Here is a 22,556-nt window from a genome sequence, read left to right on the forward strand (position 1 = left end):
CAGCTATCTATGCATAGCATTCCAGAGAATCATCACAGTGCTTCTGCAAACAGTATGCCTATCTGCGGCAACCCTGCACGCCTAGGTTTGCACCTTGGTTCTCTTTGCTAATGCATATTCCACTCATAAACCACTTGGGGCCCTGAGGTTCCTCTTTCTTTTATTCTTAAGAGGACATATCATGCTGTGCAAATGGCTTGCCCATCTGCACAGGTCCGGGCGTGCCTAGACCTATGCATTATGTCCTCATTCAGCTGACCCTATGAATAACCATGCCTTTAGATCTTTGTTCTTAAGCTTAAGTCATTTACCAGCACTGCAACTGTTTTTCAAGCAGGAATATGGAGTAAAGTAAAGCAGGACAAGATGGAGTTTTCAGCAACGAGGCTAAGGAAATATTGTAGAAACATGTCTCACGACAAGCTACTACATTGGAAAGTTCGATCATCAACTTCCCAGGCCTCCTTATAGCCAGAGCTGGCCAGGGGACCCTCTTATCTGCTAAGAGGTGTGTGATAAAGCCTTTACTTTGACAACTAGACTGTAGTAGCCTCTTTGCCATTCTTCCCATCTGGAACGGGAATATGAAGGAAAGCACAGCTAAGAATACATCGGAGGAAAGAAAAACTGACTTCCTTCAAGTCATGATGAGTTGTCAGACTAGCATTAAACTGATAACTTCCAGACTTTATGGAAGGAAAAGTAAATTTGTGTTATCACGTTTTTTAAAGTAACACAAGTAATAATATTTAAATACTCTCTAAGCTAAAAAGATTTGTATATCAGATCTTCTAGTGACTGGGAGATTCTGTAAATAGCTCTTCGTAATTACAATAGTATTTTAATCTATGTATTCTGATGCCACAATGTTCAGAACATGTTTATCATTTTTATATCTATGTTAAGGACTATGCTTGATATCCATATAAAATTACCTCCGTCACTCATGAGTTGATTTTGCCTTAAAATTTTATCTCAATCACTTCTTCATTTATCAAAAAATATTATTAGTACTGTAGGAATAAATGTTAACTTTAAACCTTCAGTATGTAGTCTTTGTAGAAGTACCATAATGAGATTTTAGAAACACCTTTAATGTCATTTTCCTGCTTAATTAGAATTGTCAATGTTTTTCCATCATACACAGAATAAACTCCAACCTCCTGACTACTGTCTTTTAGTACTGTAGTCATTTAGTCCTTACTAAGCCATGTAACTTTATCCTATTTAAAATTTAAACTTTTTCATTGATAACGCCATCTTTTGTGATGAGTGAATGCTGTCATTTAGTGATTTTTTTTGTGCTTTCTGATCCCCTTGGATGGGCTTCTCTTTCCATGATTCTTCCCATATCTGCCTCCATATCTTATCCTGCAAGTTCATATATTATTTTTTCTTGCAAAAATCTAACTCAAATAGCTTAAATATATTGTATCATATAATTCAAGAAGTTCAGAGGTAGATCAGGTTTCAGGTTTGATTTAATCCAGCCACTCATTCTTTCTTTTTTTTTCTTTTTCTTTTTTTTGTCATTTTGCCTTTTCTTGAGCTGCTCCTGCAGCATATGGAGGTTCTCAGGCTAGGGGTCTAATCGGAGCTGTAGCCGCCAGCCTACGCCAGAGCCTCAGCGACGTGGAATCCGAGCCACATCTGCGACCCACACCATAGCTCAGGGCAACACCAGATACTTAACCCACTGAGCAAGGCCAGGGATCGAATCCGCAACCTCATGGTTCCTAGTCAGATTCATTAACCACTGCGCCACGACAGGCACTCCTCCAGCCACTAATTCTTTTTTTTTTTTTTTTTTTTTTTGCTATTTCTTTGGGCCGCTCCCACAGCATATGGAGGTTCCCAGGCTAGGAGTCGGATCGGAGCTGTAGCCACTGGCCTAAGCCAGAGCCACAGCAACGAGGGACCCGAGCCGCGTCTGCAATCTACACCACAGCTCAGGGCAACGCCGGATCATTAACCCACTGAGCAAGGGCAGGGACTGAACCCGCAACCTCATGGTTCCTAGTCGGATTTGTTAACCACTGCGCCACGATGGGAACTCCCACTAATTCTTTTGAGATGCTCTGAGATTTAACCTCTTTGTGTCTCAGGCTGGTAATGAAATAGCTAAAATAGTTAAAGTTCTCAATTCTGTACATGTCCAGCAGTAAAAGAAAAATTATCTGTTTACATAATCTCTTCTTAATGATCCAGGAAGAATGCTGCTAAAAACTCTAGCATTTCATTGACCTCCTGATGGACTCACTGTGATAGGGATACTTATACCAATGAGACACTTTCCTTGGAGATGGGGTCACTCAACTTTTGTGTGAAGAAGAGGGGGACCATGAGAAAAATGGGTTTTGTGAGGAAAGATGGGAGGGAAGAGTAGAGCCTGGATGGGTCATGTATAATTCTAACTATCAGGGAGGAAGAAGTTTCTCTACCCTTCTATAGTCTTCTGGCTAGTCTGAGACTTAAATTGATGAGATTAACAGGAGAAAATCAAAGAAGATTTCATTGCATGTATACATGGCAGAAAAACAGGAAAAAATGAATAATTCACCAAAATGGCAGAAACTTCCACACTAAACATGGTTTTAGGCTAAAGACAAAAGCGGATGTTGGGGAGAGGGATTTGGGAATTCACAGAGGAGAAAGGCAACTGGCATGGAGATGCAAATGCAAATGCTGATGAATAATGTGTTCCCTGGGCCAGGCAGAGACCATGAGACACAGAGAGGAATTTAAACAAGAAGACTTTGCTAGGTTCCTCCTGGTCAACCTCACCTCGCTCATACTACAGTTATAAATAGTAGAAATCCATAAGGAACATATATGAATTGAATACTCACTTTAAAATTTACTTTAAATTCTTTGAGGTTAGCAGTGTATTTAAAATTTCAATTGAAACTGTTGAAAAGTTATTTGGGGAGGTAGATCCAGTAGGAAGTTCACGTGGTGGTAGTGACAAATGTAGACACCCTGAACTGGAGGCCAAATATCCTAGACTTTGTTCCAATTTCACCCTTGGGTGAGTCATCTAGGTTCTATGTGTCTGAGTTTCTACATCCGCTTTTATCAGTGGATTCTCAATAAATGTTTATCGAATTAATATTTGGTAAATTAATCTAAAGATTGAAAGACATGGATTAGATGCTCTCTGGTCTCTTCTAGGTTTTCCCTCATATTACAAATATTCAGAGTGTCTATTGGGTCACATATGACTACCATGATTGAAAATAGTTTAGCAATTTAGGTATGGTGTGTAAGTATGCCATTTTTCCATAGCGTATGCTTTTAATTGATGAACTAAAGATTGTATTTACAAATGAATGATAGCTCTCAGCAGGAGACCTCTGGAAAAGGCCCAGAAGTATAAGTCAGCGTGGTAAGAAAGTCAGTGTCAAATACAGCAAATACAGCAACAGAGTTACACTACTTTTTTTCAATGTTTTTCCCCAAATTTAAAATGTGAAAATAAATGTACATATACTTCCTAAAGTTTAGAGTTTGGATCTAATAGTAGCTCCTTTGAAAGACTCAGTTCCTTTCAATGTAACACATTTTTGTGCTGAACTGTAAACATCCTTATAACTAGGTGAAGTAGGAGCTGTTAAAATACCGGTCATAATTTATCTGGTTCAAGGGGCAAAAACATAGCAGTGGATAATGAATAAATATCAAAGTCTTCCTTTGTTAGCAGCTGTGTCTTACTTACAGAGTTTCAAGCTGTGTAGAAGAAAAAGGGACAATTGTGACATGACACCCACAAGTACTTATTACATTATTCTTGGTATTGAACTAATGATAACCCCCAAATTCCGTTTTTATCAGGCACCCGGGGTGCACAATAAAATATTCATTTACCTTACACTGCATACGAAGCTGTTTCTTTCAACACTTTGTTTCTTATATAGGATTGCAGTAATGTGATTCCCAGTACATTAAGCACCAATGTAATTATTATCCTCCTTGTATACAGCCATCTAAATTAAATATCATTAAGCAAAATGTTCTCATAAATATTGTATATCTTTATAGAACCATTATCTGCATTTTCTCAAAATATTGTGTTCAATTGGTTCATTGGAATTAGTGCTTTGTCCTCACATGAGGTGGCTGAGCCTAAGGCTTTATCCAGAAGGAAGAGCCATTCTGGCTCAGAGTCACTGAATTTCTTTTTCTTTTTTTTTTTTTTTTTCTTTTTAAATGGTTATTTTCTTTCTTTTTTTTAAATTAATTAATTAATTTTTTTTCCCACTGTATAGCAAGGGGATCAAGTTATCCTTACATGTATACACTTTTTTTCTTTTTTTTAGAGTCACTGGATTTCTTTAGAGCTACCACCTCAGAACCACGCCTCCTATATTTGTGTCACTTTTCTTAATGCAACTTCTTCTTAGTTTTACTTCTGTGAAACCCTTTCAGCCATGGTCCTTTAGGAGAGCTGGACTCATTACATATTTGTACACTTAGCATTTTTTCCTGAGACACAGGCACTAAGCACGATTGCCAATTCTCAGGAAATATCGGTAAAGCAGCCATGACTTTGAACTATGACAGTGGTCCTCAAATTTGTCTGCACAGTAAAGTCCTCTGGGAATCTTTTAAAATGTTCCAAATCTTAGGAAATTCCTCCAACCAGTTACATCTCAGTGTCTACAGTTGGACCCACATCATTAGCATTTTTTGAAGCTCTCCAGGTGATTCCAAAATGTAGACAAGTTTGGGAACATTCACACCAGCAGTGATGATTCCAATTTAAAAAAAAAAAAAATGCTATGTATGCATCCTTCAACAGATACTTAGGGTTTTTTCCATACCTGACAGATGAATGAGTAAAATTATTCTTTTTTATTTTTTTGTCTTTTGTCTTTTTAGGGCCATACCTGCAGCATGTGGAGGTTCCCAGGCTAGGGGTCAAATCAGAGCTGTAGCCGCTGGTCTACACCACAGCCATAGCAACGTGGGATCTGAGCCGCATCTGAGACCTACACCACAGCTCACGGCAACACCAGATCCGTAACCCAGTGAGCGAGGCCAGGGATTGAACCCATAACCTCATGGTGCCTAGTCAGATTCGTCTCCACTGCGCCACAATTGTAGGAAGTCCTACAATTATTTATTATATATAATGGAATATTAAAAAGGAAGGAAATCCTGCGCCTTGAGACTGTATGGATAAACCTAGAGGACATTATTCAAAGTGAAATAAGCCAGATGGAGAATGAAAAATACTTCATGGTATCACTTATATGTGGACACTTAGAAAAGCCAACGAGTCAAACTTACAGAAAGAGAAATGTACAAAGGTTTTTTTCAGAGCGCTGGAGAATGGGAGAATAAGCAAGGTTGATAAAGAATCCAAACTTTCCATTAAAAGATGAACAAGTTCTGAAGATATAACATGATGGCTATTGTCCATAACACTATTTTATAACTGAGCTTCTCTAAGAGGGTAGCGCTTACATGGTCTCACACATAAAAATGGTACATACAGGAGATGATGAATGTGCGTCAATTAACTTGATGGGGGGTTCCTTTCACAAAGTATAAGTGCACCAAATCTTCTCATCGTATGTTTCAAATATATTAATGTTTTATTTGTCAATTATCCTCAATGACACTTGAAAAGAAAAAGAGAACTAAAGGAAGGAAGGAAAGGGGTGGGGAGAGGGGCTAGGAAGGAAGGAAGAAAAAAAAAAAGAAAGGAAGGAAGAAAGAAAAACGAAAGGAAAGAAGGAAGGGAGAGAGAGGGAGGGAACGAGGGAGGAAGAAAAGGAGGAAGGAGGGGAGTTCCTGTCGTGGCGCAGTGGTTAACGAATCCAACTAGGAACCATGAAGTTGCGGGTTCAATCCCTGCCCTTGCTCAGTGGGTTAAGGATCCGGCCTTGCGGTGAGCTGGGGTGTAGGTCCCAGACTTGGCTCGGATCCCGCGTCGCTCTGGCTCTGGCTTAGGCTGGTGGCTACAGCTCCGATTAGACCCCTGGCCTGGAAACCTCCATATGCCACCTGAGTGACCCTAGAAAAGGCAAAAAGACAAAAATAAATAAATACATAAATAGATAAATAAATAAACAAAGGCTTAGTGGGTATTTAGTAAAGATGATATTGGGAAAATTTAGTGTGTGTGTGTGTGTGTGTGTGTGTGTGTGTTTATAAAGTCCTACTAAGGCTTATCCAAAAACTAGGGAAACTGATTGTAAGAATTTACATAGTATGTTATATATTTTAATAAAAGCAAAAATGGAAAGAATGCAGGAAATTTTGTTTTGTTACATGAGCCCATAATTCAGCAAGGTAGGAGTCAAATTACACACAAAAGTTGTATCTTGTTGTACATGGCTTTTGGATTTTAGAAAGAGCTACATCGTATTTTGGAATTCAGTCAGATTTTCCCTGTGTGATTAAGTTACTATGCAGAACAAAGTCTACTGGAAAATATATTATGCAATTTATATTCAATAGATTTTCTAATTATATTTATGATATGGGACATATTTCTAGATAATCTGATTCAGGGTCAAACCTGAGATAGTAAGTAGGTTAAGCACCTTATAACACTTCTGTTGGTGTCACCACTGCTAAGAGTCTGTTGCCACTGTCAAATTCACCATCACATTTTCCCTTTTTGTAGTTTATTATATTCTAGCAACATTAAGTTTTATCAAAAAAAATCAGAGTTCCTGGCGTGGTGCAGCCGTTAACGAATCTGACTAGGAACCATGAGGTTGAGGGTTCGATCCCTGGCCTTGCTCAGTGGGTTAAGGATCTGGCGCTGCAGTGAGCTGTGGTGTAGGTCCCAGACTCGGCTCGGATCCCGCGTTGCTGTGGCTCTGGCGTAGGTCGGCGGCTATAGCTCAGATTGGACCCCTAGCCTGGGAATCTCCATATACCACGGAAGCAGCTCTCTAAAAGGCAAGAAGACAAGAAAAAAAAAAAAAAAAAATTCAGTGAATAATAATTTTCTAATGAAAAACATACATTATGAAATTATTGTTTTGAATATTATCATAGGAGCATCCAGAAAATTCTTTTTTTTTTTTTTTTTTGGCTTTCTTTAGGTCTGTACCTGAGACATATAGAAGTTCCCAGGCTAGGGAGTTCCCGTTGTGGCGCAGTGGTTAACGAATTCGACTAGGAACCATGAGGTTTCAGGTTTGGCCCCTGGCCTTGCTCAGTGGGTCAAGGATCCGGCGTTGCCCTCAGCTGTGGCATAGGTTGCAGACGCGGCTCAGATCCCGCCTTGCTGTGGCTCTGGCATAGGCCGGTGGCTACAGCTCCGATTTGATCCCTAGCCTGGGAACCTCCATATACCGCGGGAAGGGCCCTAGAAAAGCCAAAAAAAAGAAGTTCCCAGACTAGGAGTCCAATCAGAGTTGCCCTGCTGGCCTGCACCACAGCCATAGCAACACGGTATCCGATCCCTGTCTGCAACCCATGCCACAGGTTGCAGCAATGCCAGATTGTTTAATCCACTGAGAAAGGCCCGGGATCAAGCCTGCATCTTCATGGATGTTAGTCAGGTTCCTAACCCGCTGAGCCACAGAGGAACTCCCTCATAGCTAAATTCTAAAAGAATTTAGGAATTCTAAACGTTTTTAAATAAACAGAACTAAGATGATGAAAGCATTGTACTGTCAGAATATGGTGAAATACGCATCAGTTTTTTAAATTTTATTATTTTTATTTTTATCTATTCTTTTGGATGTCCCCAGAGCATGTGGAAGTTCCCAGGCCAGGGAATGAACCCACGTCACAGCAGTGACAACGTTGGATCCTTATCCACCAAGCCACCAAGGAACTTCCTCATCAATTTTTAATACAGGCATTGTCTACATCATAGGATCAAAGGAAACACTGGTCAAATGAAAGCTTTACATGTTCATCTGAGGGAAAAGAAAATCAAAAAAATTACATCTCAACTGAATGTTCCTGAATTGAGTTGAATTTAGATGAGGTAATTTTATAAACTTCTTGGCTAACGTTGATTTAGTCTTAGCATAAGTCCTCAAAAAGTACAATTTTTTTTCTTAGTGACTCGCAGAATTATAGAAATTAGGTCTTCGAAAGATGGCAAGGACATTACAGAGGAGTAAAGTGGAGTTTATACTTTTTGTTTGTTTCTAGACTAGACCAGATTTTTAGAACTTTCAGTGGTACTAGTCGAAGGCATATGCATTAATTTAAAGGATTAGGTTACAGTTTTGATATTTTGCTTCCCTCTTCAAAGGATAAGCAAAAGAGCAAAAATAGTAAGTTCAATTACCTCTCACTTGAGCAAGAAGAAATAAACATATGCGTATTAGCAGTTAAGATCCTGGCCTGTACATGTGTTCAATTTTGCACATTTAAAATATTTTAAAATTATCCGTCAACATTTTCAAAATTAACAAAAGTTTTTAGCAACATTTAAAAACATTTTTAAAAGTTGGGAGATTTTATGTAAGTAGTATGGTTCATATTTAAAATATTCTGGTTTATCCTGAAAAAGCCACTGACCCACAATCCCTGGGTCTTCAGCCCCATGTCCTAGTGTTGGGTCAGAGCTGACTGACTGTCTCCCCCTACAGGTGAGTTTCTTGGTCACAGTGTCCTCACTTCACATAGTACCAACCTATCTAGCCCCTAGAGACACTTCAGTGTTTAGGCTCTGGACTTTGTATTTCAAGTGTTAGAGGTGAATTAAATATGCATCAAAACCAGGGGTGACATCAGATACCCATGATTCTAAATTACACTGCACTCCTTTTCTGGACACTTGCTGCAGAGTTGGTGATGTAACAGCATCTGGCCATTGACATGTACGCAGGAGTAAAAACACTTTGGACCGTAGGTAGAAAATATCTGTAATCTCTAAGTCTGGGGTCTCCAGAGCTGCTTTTGGTTGATTGGATGCATGATTTTTCAGAACTTGAAAACTCTCACCTGAGATGATTATAATTCCTAAACTCATTGATCTGTCCAAGCTTCTGATAGAGCGGCCCCTCCAGTTTGCTAGTTAGCTAGCAAGGAGGAAGGCTTGGCAAAAACAGCTCTTGGCTGGATAAATGTTGTCAGGCACATTCTAGACTTGACTGCTGCATCAAAATTTGCAGTGGCATCTGTATCTGACGGCCCCTTGGCCTAACTCTGATGTCAGAGGCGACTGTGAGTTCAGACACACCCGTGTAGGTGGCATCTTATTTCACACCATGCGTTGATTCCCTTTCCTCCCCTACACCTTCTTTAATTCTGGTCCCTGACCCATGCAAAAGTACGGCCTGAAGAAGGAGATAATGACATTGAGGATAACCTCAGTGTAGACCGGGGGACACATACGCTAATCTCCTGTCCTTTAGGAGACAAGAAGCCAAAAAAGGATGGATTCGATTTTCTTTCCTTTTTCTAGTACTTGAGTTTGAAAGTTCCATAAAACAGTGAAAAACACATACAAAAGGAGAGATTATACTCATATATCCACAGTCAGGTGGCAAGGACATTTATTCACCTGAAAATTAGTGGCGTGCTATATATTTCCAGGAAGAATGGTGCCAAGAGATAAAGTTGATGGATATCATTTCCTTATTCAGTTTAGTGCACAGCAGGCAAAGTGGTATCTTTTTTTTTTTCTTTCTCTCTTTTTTTTTTTTAAAAGGGAGATGGAAATAGAAAACCATAGGCAGGAGAGAGACAAACATATGGAAGGAAAGGCCAAAAGAAAGGATATGGCAAAGAGTGGAGAGATGAAAACTGTACTTGACAATTACATCTGGAGTGACACAGAAACATGTATAATAATTCAAGCAAAAAATAACTGCCTGGCTAGCTCAACATTCTAGAACTTCAATAGTGTTGATTTGGAAGGAGACTGTCTCTCATTTTTTTGCCCTTTAAAGAGGGGACTGTGATGCTGTTTTCCTTATTTTTATATAGGACATACTCTCAGCTCTAATGGTACGCCTGGAGCCTGACACTTGTTTTTCAATAAATATATGCTGAATAATGAATGAATGATGTTTAGAGACCAGAGTGAGATGCTCTGTTAATTGGTTAGTGCTTCAGAGTATTTGGCCAAAATGTTTCCCCCGATCTACTTATTAATTATTTTTTATCCCCAGTGAGTAATGGTACACTGATTTTGCTTTAATTTTATCTCCCTGACAACTGACAGCAAATGAGAAATTATCACTTCAGGGGCCAGAGAATAATACTTTTCTAATAAATTTGCCACAATATTCATTAAGTGAACAAAACACTCTCATTTTGGAATATACATCTCAAGGTAACTAGTTGTCCAATATTAGGTTAAACAGAACCAATCTGCCTCGTATATACAGCGCCAGCCATGAAACTTGGCACAGCTCCAAAATTGTGATCCTTGGTTAAAGTTTGAATAAGTAATACAATTTTTTGAATAACTCTTAAGTGGATCATAAAAGTTCACTCAATTGGTGTTATTATTCTTCATGTTTCGTATTATTTGATTTTATTAAATTATTAAATTAAGTTCTCATTATATTTTATTTATTCTTATCTTTTATTTTTTGTCTTTTTAGGGCCACACCCTTGGTATTTGGAAGTTCCTAGGCTAAGGATTGAATCAGAGCTACAGCTGCTGGCCAACACCACAGCCATAGCAACACGAGATCCGAGCCTTATCTGCAAGCTATACCACAGCTCACCGCAACACAGAATCCTTTAACCCACTAAGCGAGGCCAGGGATCAAACCCACATCCTCATGGATACTAGTCAGGTTCATTACTGCTGAGCCACAGTGGGAACTCCTCATTATATTTTGTAGGTAAATTGGTGTGGTTAGGTGTTGGGATATACAGGCACATAAGACACAGTCTTTACCTCTATGTGCTGTTTCATTCCTATGACCATGCACTGTCCAAATCTTTTTTGTATATTTGGGAATATTTCACCTTAAGGGAGTTGTTGGGAGAAAGAGAACATTCCCTATGAAAGAAGTGCAATATGCCAGATTGCTGCTTTCTCAGACTTCCTTGTAACAGACACTCAGACAGATGATCTACTTCCTGCCAATGTCTCATTTGTGCTGACTTTGACCTAGAAGCTAAGGAAGGCAGAAAAAAGGGATCATGGATCTCTCTCCTAGGAGGCAAGCAGCTGTAGTGGATTCTGCAGAATTGGGTTTTCCTTGCCAGTCATGGCAGCAGAGAAAGCCAAACACCCAGTGATTAGGAACCAAAGGTAACAGTAGTTTTCTTACCAGATGCATTACGTTCGTGGCTTTGTAGGTTGAGTCGGATTCCATAGATTCCATTGAATCTAGCGTTGAATTGAATTGCATTCCCTTGAACCTATTGAATTATATTGTTCTGTCAATTCATCTTGCTAAACAGCTTTTTAATAAACTCCTTTTCTGCTCCTATAATCCAATATTAAATTGTTGATTACAGCTAAGTAGTTTCACACATGTACATTTCTTTCAATCTTATGCCAGAAGATAGACACATGTCTATTATGATTTTAGTTATATTGATACATTCTTGATAATATTACAAGTTCTTATGGTAAATAACCCACCCATTAAGAATAGGGGGAAAAATACATTAAAAACCTATCATGTGCTTGACATCACCCATATTAATATTTTGTTTCATGTGCTTGGTTGTAAATTGGATAGCTGCAAAAATCAGATTTATCTTTTGCTGCTAACAGATAATATAACATTAAAGCAAGAACATGCATATAACGGGCACAATATTAAATCTGGCACTTAGTACAGGTTTAACAAATACTTAGTACAGGTTAAACCTGGCACTTAATACTGTTTAACAAATACTAGATCCTTGCACTTAAGTGTAGTGATATGTTTTCAAAGCAGTTTTCATGTTGCTCTTACAAGGAGGCTGAGAATAGCAGAAGTGTGGAATAGGTCAAAATTAATCTACTTTCTAGTAGGCTTAATTTGAAAAAGGTAGAGTTCCTGTTACAGTGCAGGGGGTTAAGGATCTGATGTTGTCTTTGCATTGGCTCAGGTCACTGCCGAGGTGCAAGTGTGATCTCCAGCCCAGTACAGTGGGTAAAGGATCTGCCATTGCCTTAGCTATGGCATCGGTTGCAGTGGCAGTGCAGATTCGATCCCTGCCCTGGTAACTTCCATGTGCTGCAAGGGCAGACAAAGAAAAAGAAAAATGGAGATTAATTATGCAGGAAAAAATATAGAGATATAAGTCATTTTGTAGTTAAAAATCAAGATCTTGTAAAAAGTAACTGCAGAGCGTGTCTTCTTTTACTATTTATTATATAAACATTTTCTTCAAACTCTGTCAAGCTCAAAGCTTCTCTCATGAACTTGGATGCATAGACACAACCGCTTGTTTAACCTGTTCTCCTTGGTGAATTCCCAAGGCTGTTGGAATAAAGCACCATGCTGGGTGACTTAACAGAAATGCATTGTCTCACAGTTCTGGAGACGACCAATCTGAGATCCCTGTGATGTGAAAGAGAATCTGTTCCACGCCTCTGTCTTCATCTCATGTGGTTTTCTGGGATTTGTGGCAGAAAACTTTCATCTCCACCTTCATTTATTTTTTCATTTTTTATTTTTATTTTTTTTTAAATTTTTATTTATTTATTTTTGTCTTTTTGCCTTTTTCTTGAGCTGCTCCTGTGGCATATGGAGGTTCCCAGGCTAGGAGACCAATCGGAGCTGCAGCCACCGGCCTACGCCAGAGCCACAGCAACTCAGGATCCGAGTCGCGTCTGCAACCTGCACCACAGCTCACGGCAACGCCGGATCGTTAACCCACTGAGCCAGGGCAGGGACCGAACCCGCAACCTCATGGTTCCTAGTCGGATTCGTTAACCACTGCGCCACGACAGGAACTCCTTATTTTTTCATTTCTTTCAAGTTTTCTTGAGGTATAGTTGATTTCCAAGGTAATGATAATTTCTGCTATGCACCAAGGTGATGCAGTTATTCACATACACACACCCATTCTCTTTCCGATTCTGTTCCCACGTAGATGACCACAGAATGTTGGGGAGAGTTCTCTGTGCTATACAGCAGCTCCTCCTTGGCCAATCACAGCACATATCTCAGTGTGCATATGCTAGTCCCAAGCCCCCAGTCAATCCCTCCCCCCTCACCTGTCCCCTTGGGTTAGTTTTCCAAAGTTGGTGAGTCTGTTTCTGTCTGCAAATAAGTTCATGTGTATCCTTTTTTAGATTCCACATATAAGTGATACCATATGATATGTGTTTTTCACTAATCCGGCATTTCTCCCTATGCGTCTGTGTCTAGAATTCTCCTTCTAATGAGGACACAGTTATATTGGATTGGGGGCCCCACTAAATGACTCCATCTCAACTTGATCTTGTACAAAGACCTTTACTCACAAGTACTGGGGGTTGAGACAGTAACATTTTCTCGAGGGAGGCGTTCCCATGGTGGTGCAGTGGAAACGAATCCGACTAGGAACCATGAGGTTGTGGGTTCGATCCCTGGCCTCGCTCAGTGGGTTTAGGATCCGGCATTGCGGTGAGCTGTGATGTAAGTCACAGATGTGGCTTGGATCTGGCATTGCTGTGGCTGTGGTGTAGGCTAGACGCTATGGCTCCAATTCGACCCCTAGCCTGGGAACCTCTATATGCCGCAGGTATGGCCCTAAAAAGAGAAAAGACAGAAAAAAAATTTTTTTTTTCCTCGGGGGACACAATTCAATTTATAACATTTCCTAAACTGTAGCAAATGCGAATGAATGCAAGTGCTTACTTTCTTCTCTCCTTCCCCATGCCCTGCCCCTCAGCAGTCTGCTCCCCATGTACCTTTCCCCAACTTGAGGACATTGTATTCATTTTCCTCTACATCCTTAGGCCAATAACCCAGAGAGACAATGATAAGGTTGGGTAAAAACATGAACTTTGGAGTCCAAGGGCCTTCATTTGAGTTCTTGATCTCTTGATTATAAGCCATGCAACCTTAGCAGCTTACTTAACCACGGTCTGCCTTAATTTCCTAATCTATTAATATATATGATCATAACACCAACCCACAGGTTAAGAATGCAAGATATATACCAATTTGTAACGTGTGTGTGTGTGTGTGTGTGTGTGTGTGTGTAGTCAATATGATGCTTTCAAATGTAGAATTACCTCTTAGAAGAAAGTCAGTTGCTAATATAAAACATTAATTTAATCTTACTTTATATACACACACACACGCAGAGTCAAGACAGAAAAAAATAATAACATTATGGTTTTTCCTTAATTGTTCGTAAGTAGAAATCTCTGTATTAAAATAAGGTAAAACCATGTAATATATATTAGGAGGAAAATGTAGAGAGCTCAACTCTTTAAGCAACCTGCAATTGTTAAAGAAGTCTTCTTTCAAATAGCTTGTTTAAACATAAAATAAATCAATTCCATTAATTGAGAGCCAAAAGAAAAACCAACCTAAAACTGGAGGAAAGTCATTCCAGAGAATGTCTACTCTGAATCAATAGCCTACACTTCTTTAAAAAGAGATAATTTTATTTTTCATGTGTATGCTTTTCTCTATTCAAAAAGTGTGAAAAGTCAGCAGGATTCTGCAGTCTTAAAGGAGTAAATAGCCTGAGAATTGTAATATCACACGTGGAGAATGAATCACTTCTTGCTAATAGTGGGAACGTCAACCCAACATCTGGACCCCACAGCAGTGACACGTTTTTAAAATAAAATGCAAGTTTGCAATTATAATTTTTAAATACAAAAGGAGAAATCATAACCTTATCATTTTATATAGATCTGTTTTCCCCCTTTGAAGACTTCTCGGATTTATTAAAAATCCGAATTCATATTCTTACCTCTCTGAGGAATCACTGGGACAAAAGTGGTGATTCTAGTGATGCAGAGGGAAGAGCTCATCTAAATTCAGGAGGCCTGAAGCTTGAACAGAAATCCTGGGGCTTTTTATTGGCCAGTCCTGATATCTAGTCCCACCTTTCATCACAATATTTTGTTTCATGAAGCCCATTATATGGTGAATACAAAAGGTCTATTAATACATTCAAATTAAAGCAGGATTGCAATTATGTCAAGAAACGTGGCTCATTTAGGTGAAAGTATTTAATGTGACTTTCATCACTTCAAATATTACAACTTAGTATTGTAGCAGCTGAGGATTTCATTTGTGTTCCCCCTCCCCCCCGCCATAAAAGTGATTCCCTTCTTATGTTTACATTTATAAGCATTTGGTAGCGGAATTACATCAGGTTAGGGAAATATATTTTTCAACAACAACAACAACAAAACTAGTTTTACACACATTTCATAACGTAGCTAGCTCTCCATTTCTCTTCTTCAATTCTGCCTTTAAAAAATAAAATCTGGGAGTTCCCGTCGTGGCGCAGTGGTTAACGAATCCGACTAGGAACCATGAGGTTGCGGGTTCAGTCCCTGCCCTTGCTTAGTGGGTTAACGATCCGGTGTTGCCGTGAGCTGTGGTGTAGGTTGCAGACGCGGCTCGGATCCCGTGTTGCTGTGGCTCTGGCGTAGGCTGGTGGCTACAGCTCGGATTCAACCCCTAGCCTGGGAACCTCCATATGCCATGGGAGCGGCCCAAGAAATAGCAACAACAACAACAACAAAAGACAAAAGACAAAAAAAAAAAATAAATAAATAAATAAAATAAAATCTGGGGAGTTCCCTTTGTGGCTCAGCGGAAATGAATTCTACTAGTATCCATGAGGACACAGGTTTGATCCCTGGCCACACTCACTGAGTTAAGAATCCAGGATTGCTGTGAGCTTGCAGGTTGTAGGTTGTAGGTTGCAGACGTGGCTCGGATCTGGCACTGCTGTGGCTGTGGCATAGGCTGGCAGCTGCAGCTCCCATTTGACCCCTAGCTTGGGAGCTTCCATATGCCATACCTGTAGCCCTAAAAAGCAAAATAAATAAATAAAAATTTAAAAAAAAAATCTGGTCACTTTGGATATTGTCAGTATCTGTAAATCTTAAGTAGTTCACCTTCATGAATCCACCATGTTTCAGGCTATGGGAAATGTAAAAAACAGCCCCTGTGTCAAACATTTGTGTGTCAGGCAGGGGTATTCCCTCCAGATTCTCTTCACTAATTTTTCATAAGGGAGGAATGAGCTTTCCTCTCTTAGAAATACACAGCATGTCAAGAGAATATCAAGGACCCATCAAACTTAGCAGTGCAATGCCGAGACGGAGGTCACTGGTCTTTGTTCCACTCCCAGCTGATCTGGAATCAGGGAGCTGGATCCCTTCCAAAGGAGCCTCGAACAGGGGCAGGAAGGGCTACCAAGCTGGGCAGCAAGTTACCATTAGCTTCAGGGGGCAGGTCAGATACCATTTTATTTGTGCTGGTCATGCGAAAAATCTCCTTCAAGATAAAGACAGAGTTTTGCCTAAACGGCAATCCTTAATTAATCTGCAAAAATGCATACTATCACTATCTTCTGTGCAGTTTGTGTCCAATATACATTGATGTTAGAACATGCTGGGTTGCAACGTTTTATTAAAAGAATGTCTATAAATGGGCAAATTCATAAAAATGCTGCTTTAGCCTTCGGTGACACTCCTTGTACTGTCAGGCAGATTGTTTACACTCCGGCTTGTTGTTAACAACAAAAATACATTGTGCTGGAAAGAAGGAAGCCTTGCAACCCCCAGTTACATTCATTCCCATAATCCTCCTACGACAATATAATTGCTGTTTAGTTAATAAGCCTAAGTACCAGTGATGAATGTAAGTTTATGTATGGCATATTGATGATAATATCTGAGTAGGATAAGCTGCCAAATGAGAGGCAACGGAAAAGAAATATTGCAGTCCAAATTGCATTCCAAATAACTATTTTTCTCTCTGTGCAATCAAAATTGTATAGTGTACAGTTATTTCCATAAACACCCATTGGTGCTGGAGAATGAAAATAATAACTTCATGTGATTCACAGCAGATGCTGGTAACACAAACCTACACACCTGTGGTGCATAGGATTTAGTCATTTCTCCATGATTAAGGCAATGTATGCTTACTGTTCTGCCATGGAGATGGGTTGTTTATCTTTTCTATTAAGCTTATAATTCATCATCAAAGTGTGAACTGCTTGAGGCTGGGTAGATTGAACATTCGGAGAGGTGGGTTAGGGCTGGAGAAACAGAACATGCGGCACCATCAATGAAACACACGAAGTGCTCCCCAATAGTATGCGGCACCATCAATGAAACACACGAAGTGCTCCCCAATAGTTCTTGTTTGCCAAGAGCATGGATGGCAAATGAGATGGAGGGAAAGGAAGCGTCTAAAGCAGGGATGACAAGTGGGCCTTTCTTCGTTTAAGCTGCAAGGTCGGTCTTGATTGTCTCTACTTACACTCGTGGGAGTTTTAATAGATTAGCTTTGCTATTGGTAGTGAAAGGAGGCGATGGGTTTCTGCTAATGTAAGTGGGCAAAGCACATTTTAAGGGATAAGGAGAAGAAAATAAAGAAAACATTGCCCCAGGCTGCCTAAGGAGAGCATCAAGCTGTGGTCATTCAGCTGTCCACTAAACAAGGTAAAACTCTCGGCTGACTTTGGTAATAGGTTTTAAGCAGGCCCTTTATGAAGCCAAAGATGCAAATAAAGGACCCTCTTCCTTGGGAGTTCCCGTTGCAGCACAGCTGAAACGAATCCGACGAGGAACCATGAGGTGGCAGGTTCGATCCCTGGCCTTGCTCAGTGGGTTAAGGATCCGGTATTGCCGTGAGCTGTGGTGTAGGTCGCAGACGCGGCTTGGATCTGGAGTTGCTGTGGCTGCGGCGTAGGTCGGCCGCTACAGCTCCAATTGGACTCCTAGCCTGGGAACCTCCACACAACTCAGGTGCGGCCCTAAAAAGAGAAAAACAAACAAACAAACCCCCCCAAAACCCTCTTCCTCCTTTGACAGGTAATATTCAGAGAGGAGAAGGGAGGTAAGCAGAAATATTAAAGTTGATGTGTGGCCAGTTGCATACTGGGGTGAATCAAATTATCATACATCTTGAAAGCCTATGTACAGGACAGGGCTTTCTTTTTCATTTTTTTTTTTTTTTTTTTGCTATTTCTTGGGCCGCTCCTGCGGCATATGGAGGTTCCCAGGCTAGGGGTTGAACCGGAGCTGTAGCCACCGGCCTACGCCAGGGCCACAGCAACGCGGGATCCGAGCCGCGTCTGCAACCTACACCACAGCTCACGGCAACGCCGGATCCTTAACCCACTGAGCAAGGGCAGGGATCGAACCCGCAACCTCATGGTTCCTAGTCGGATTCGTTAACCACTGCGCCACGACGGGAACTCCAGGGCTTTCTTTTTCAAAACTGTTCTTCATAGGTTATTTTGTAAAATGACTTCAGTATGATAGCTTCTCCATGAGTGAGTATACTTGAGTAGTTTGTTTTGTTTACACCAGCATTTTAATAATTCATGTGGATAAGGACACTTTTCAGGAAGATTTTAAAGACTAAGAGTGGGTTCAGTCCCTCAGAGCTTTGTATTGAGCTGTTTATTGACTAAGAAAATCACTGGAAGGAAAAAAGAAAGAAAATAAAATAAAACGGCAACGATAACCAAAACAAAATCAGACCTGTTCTTTTGGATAACTGTAATTTAGAAAACTGAAACAGTAGTGATAATGATTAAAAAACACATGAAATCATGTAGGAAATTAAAATGCCCATTTTTTACAATTGTTTTGTATAATTATATCAAGCCATCAATTCAGTAAGAAATTAGATTTGTTGACAAGGTGGCAAAACACTAGTTGTAATACTCTAAAAATATCTGAATTAAGAGATGTTTTTATAAAAAGTTAGTCAAGATTCTTGCTTTTTCAAGGGAATAATTAAATTTTGATCATTCTGTTTTAAAACTGTGTCAAACTATGGTCCATTGGCTAAATGCAGCCACTGCCTGTTTTTGTGAATAAAGTTTTATTGCGACAGAGCCTAGTTCATTTGTTGATTAATTGCCTATGGCTGTTTATGAATGACAATAACGGCAAAGTCAAGAGTGAAAACTGTTGGCCCCACAAAGTCAAAAATATTTACTCTTTGGTCTTTTATAGAAAAAAAATTGCCAACTTTATATAAATCATTTAACTTTTATTTCTGGGGAGTCACTTCAGTGTGGGAAATGACAGCAAACTCAAATACAGGTTATTCCCCCAATAAGCAGAACAATCTCTAAACCTTTGTCAAGTTAGGACTTCTTCCAGGATGAGAATTATCTTTAGAAGATTATGGGAAGTATTTTTTGTTTTTAATCTTTTCCCTCATTTAAATGATGCTGGTTCAGAATTTAACATGCTTTTTCCTAACTCTCAAAATCCAATGGGAAGTGCTGGTTTAAAAAAATGAATTGAGAAACCTCTTAAAATATATCTTTGACCAGTTCCTTTTCATACCCTAAGATGCAGAGTTGCAATTTTAGGCTGCTTTTTCCATAGAGTAGATGTGTTTGTAATTGACTAGTCTTAGGATAGTCCTAAACTTTTCAAACAATGCACACCTTTGAGGCTAGTAAAATACCTTCTTGGAAAACAACAACAACAACGACCCAACAAGTTAGGGCATATGAAGGTAGCTTTTCTCTCCTGGAAGGTTCTTCAAGTTCATAAGCCTCATAGGAACAGGTAAAAGAGAATCAATAGGAAAATGATAGGTGATGATAGTTTGGAGATCCAAATACATGTAAATAATAATTATGCTCATATTTTTATAAAGTGCATCTCTACCCACAGTGTCATCAAACATCATGAACCTCTGAAAAGAAAATCAGTCAGAAAATATTTATCATGCAACTACAGTGTATGCTGGCCTGTATATGCACTTCATTCCATATTTAGAAAACAATAAGTAAGCATGATTTGGAGAATCGGTGGTGATCCAAATGTTCCTGCAAAAATTCAGGGCTCTTTACCATTCATTTTGACAGACAATGGAAAGAGGTGGTTAAAATGACTTTCTAAAGAAACAGCCCACAATGCATATTTAATATCTTAAAATGCCATATCAGCTGCTTAGAACTTTGAGATGTTGGAGGTGTGTGTAACTGTCTCTCATTTAACAAAGTCACCATTTTATTCTTCCAAAAGAACCTGAAGTTAAATTTTTCTTGCCTTTTCCCAGCCCCCCCTCAGTGCCGGGGGCTCCTGCCATGTATAGTACATGCTTTTTGCCCTCCTGCTCTCCCCTTATCTGCTTAACTTTGAGATTATATCAAAGGCAATAGAGAAAAAAAAATATCTAAGTTGTGTTTCAAAACTAAATAATGAGGCAGTTTAGTCAACAGGGATATTCAGGATGCTTTTGTTTTTCCCACCGTAGAACGTTTGTAATCTCTACTGGCTCTTGTCAGCCTAGAGTTTTCTATAATGTTTCCTGGTTCAATATTTGAGGATTCTGAAAATGTATTTTTCTTGTCACAAATAAGCATTTTTAAAGGTCTGTGGCTTCTGCTCTGAGTCTGCAGCTGTAGCAAGTAGCAGATGAAATTTTCACTCTGATAACGTGAAGAATTGCTCTTCACGTATAAAAATCACACTGCAAATGAGATGTCCCTTTCCAGATAGGTTTCAGCCATGTCTGGAGTGGGTGTAATAACCACAACTCTACCTTCACATAGAGTTTGGAGGAGTTTTAACCCATGTCCCATGTAAAATACAGGACATCCATATTCTGTTTTCTAGCCTGGAAGCATGTGAATGAGAGATGATATCCTCTGGATAATTCATTGTTCATTTGTGCCACCATTAAAGTTAAAAAAAAAAATCTGACCATGCATTTTCCCCTTTATACTAGTATTTCCTTTACAAAGAACCCAGAGAAATGTAGAGAAGCTGGACTGAAAAAATATCATCTATGTTTCTGGCAGCACTAACTTGTACTATTTCAAAGTGAATACTGAATTACATTTGAGGCCCTTCGCATTGATTCCTCCTTCTTGGACAGCCTCTTTTAGAGCTTGCTGGAGGGCAGAAAGAGTAACATAGACGAGGAATACAAAGGATGCGATCGAGAGATAAAATTACTACAAGGTTTAAATAAAATAATGTTTGTGAATACTTAGCATCGTACTTGGCACATAGTAAATGCTCAATTAAAAATTACCTGTTGCTGGGAGTTCCTGTTGTGGCTCAGCAGGTTAAGAACCCAACATAGTGTCTGTGAGGATGTGAGTTTTATCCCTGGACCCACTCAGAGGGTTAAGGATCCAGCGTTGCTGCAAGCTATGGCAGAGGATGCAGATGTGACTTGGACCTGGGATCACTGTGGTTGTGGCATAGACCGGAAGTGGCAGCTCCAGTTCCACCCCTGGGCAACTCCCTAGCCTGGGAACTTCCATATGCTGCAGGGGTGGCGGTCAAAAGAAAAGAAAAAAAAAAAGAGAGAAAAGAGTAAAAAATAAATAATTACCTGTTGTTGCTATTGTTGTTATTATTTCTTCTCCTCATTTTTCCTTCCAATTTTACTACAACAGCATGATAAGTAAGTTAGAGGGGAGTATGTTAAAATCAAAATATTTTTCTTCTCCAGCTAGGCTATGGGGTTTGCACGTGGGAAGTTTTCATGCTTTTCATTCCTACATGGTCCCAACTAATTCCTCATGACCCAATATGCCAGGTTATATACCTCAGTTCTTGAATTTCATGGTTATAAAATATATACTTTGGCTTGGGATTTGTAGGATTAAAGCATCATAGGTCAGGAAAATGGAGCTGTGAATATAGAGATTAACATTAAATAATTATTATTCTACTTGTACATTTGTTCATCTGTGTAAGCAAAGACAGTAGATTCGCCATCTGTAGTTATCCCTCAAGAAAGGGAATTCAAGCCATGCACAGTGGGTTAGTTTGCCTAATATAGTTTAGTGAGCAGGTAAGACTCTCAGCCCATAAACTAAAATGTGCAAATAATATGACTTTATAATATAAATTTTTACTTTAAAGCCCTAAAACATGAGGATAATAGTTCCATTTCATTCTGTTAGAGTTCCCTGTGTTCAAGAGGTTATGTCTAGGAGTTCCCATCGTGGCACAGTGGTTAACGAATCCGACTAGGAACCATGAGGTTGTGGGTTCGATCCCTGTCCTTGCTCAGTGGGTTGGGGATCCGGCATTGCCGTGAGCTGCGGTGTGGGTTGCAGACGCTGCTCAGATCCAGCTTTGCTGTGGCCCTGGTGGCTACAGCTCCGATTCAACCCTAGTCTGGGAACTTGGAACTTCCATATGCCACAGGAGCGGCTCAAGAAAAAGGCAAAAAGACAAAAAAAAAAAAAAAAAAAAAAAAAAAAAGGTTATGTCTAATTGCATAGTGCCAAGTCCTTGCTAGAGGTGGGAGACATTTGAATTACCTGTTCACTGGGGCACGGGCTGATGCCATGATCCTTCATATTCTATTGCCTCAAAAAAGCATGGATCTCTTTCCAAGTGTTCTCTGTTCCTGTTTGCATGACTTCTTAGGAACTGGAACACTCTTCAATAATTCTGTGACTCTCTAAATCTACTGAAGGATGTGCATGTTTGACCTATAAAAGCTAGATCCATAGTGGTCATTTTGATTTTCAATCTGCTG

This window comes from Sus scrofa, chromosome 11 (genome assembly GCF_000003025.6).
Source record: "Sus scrofa isolate TJ Tabasco breed Duroc chromosome 11, Sscrofa11.1, whole genome shotgun sequence".
NCBI lineage: Eukaryota > Metazoa > Chordata > Mammalia > Artiodactyla > Suidae > Sus > Sus scrofa.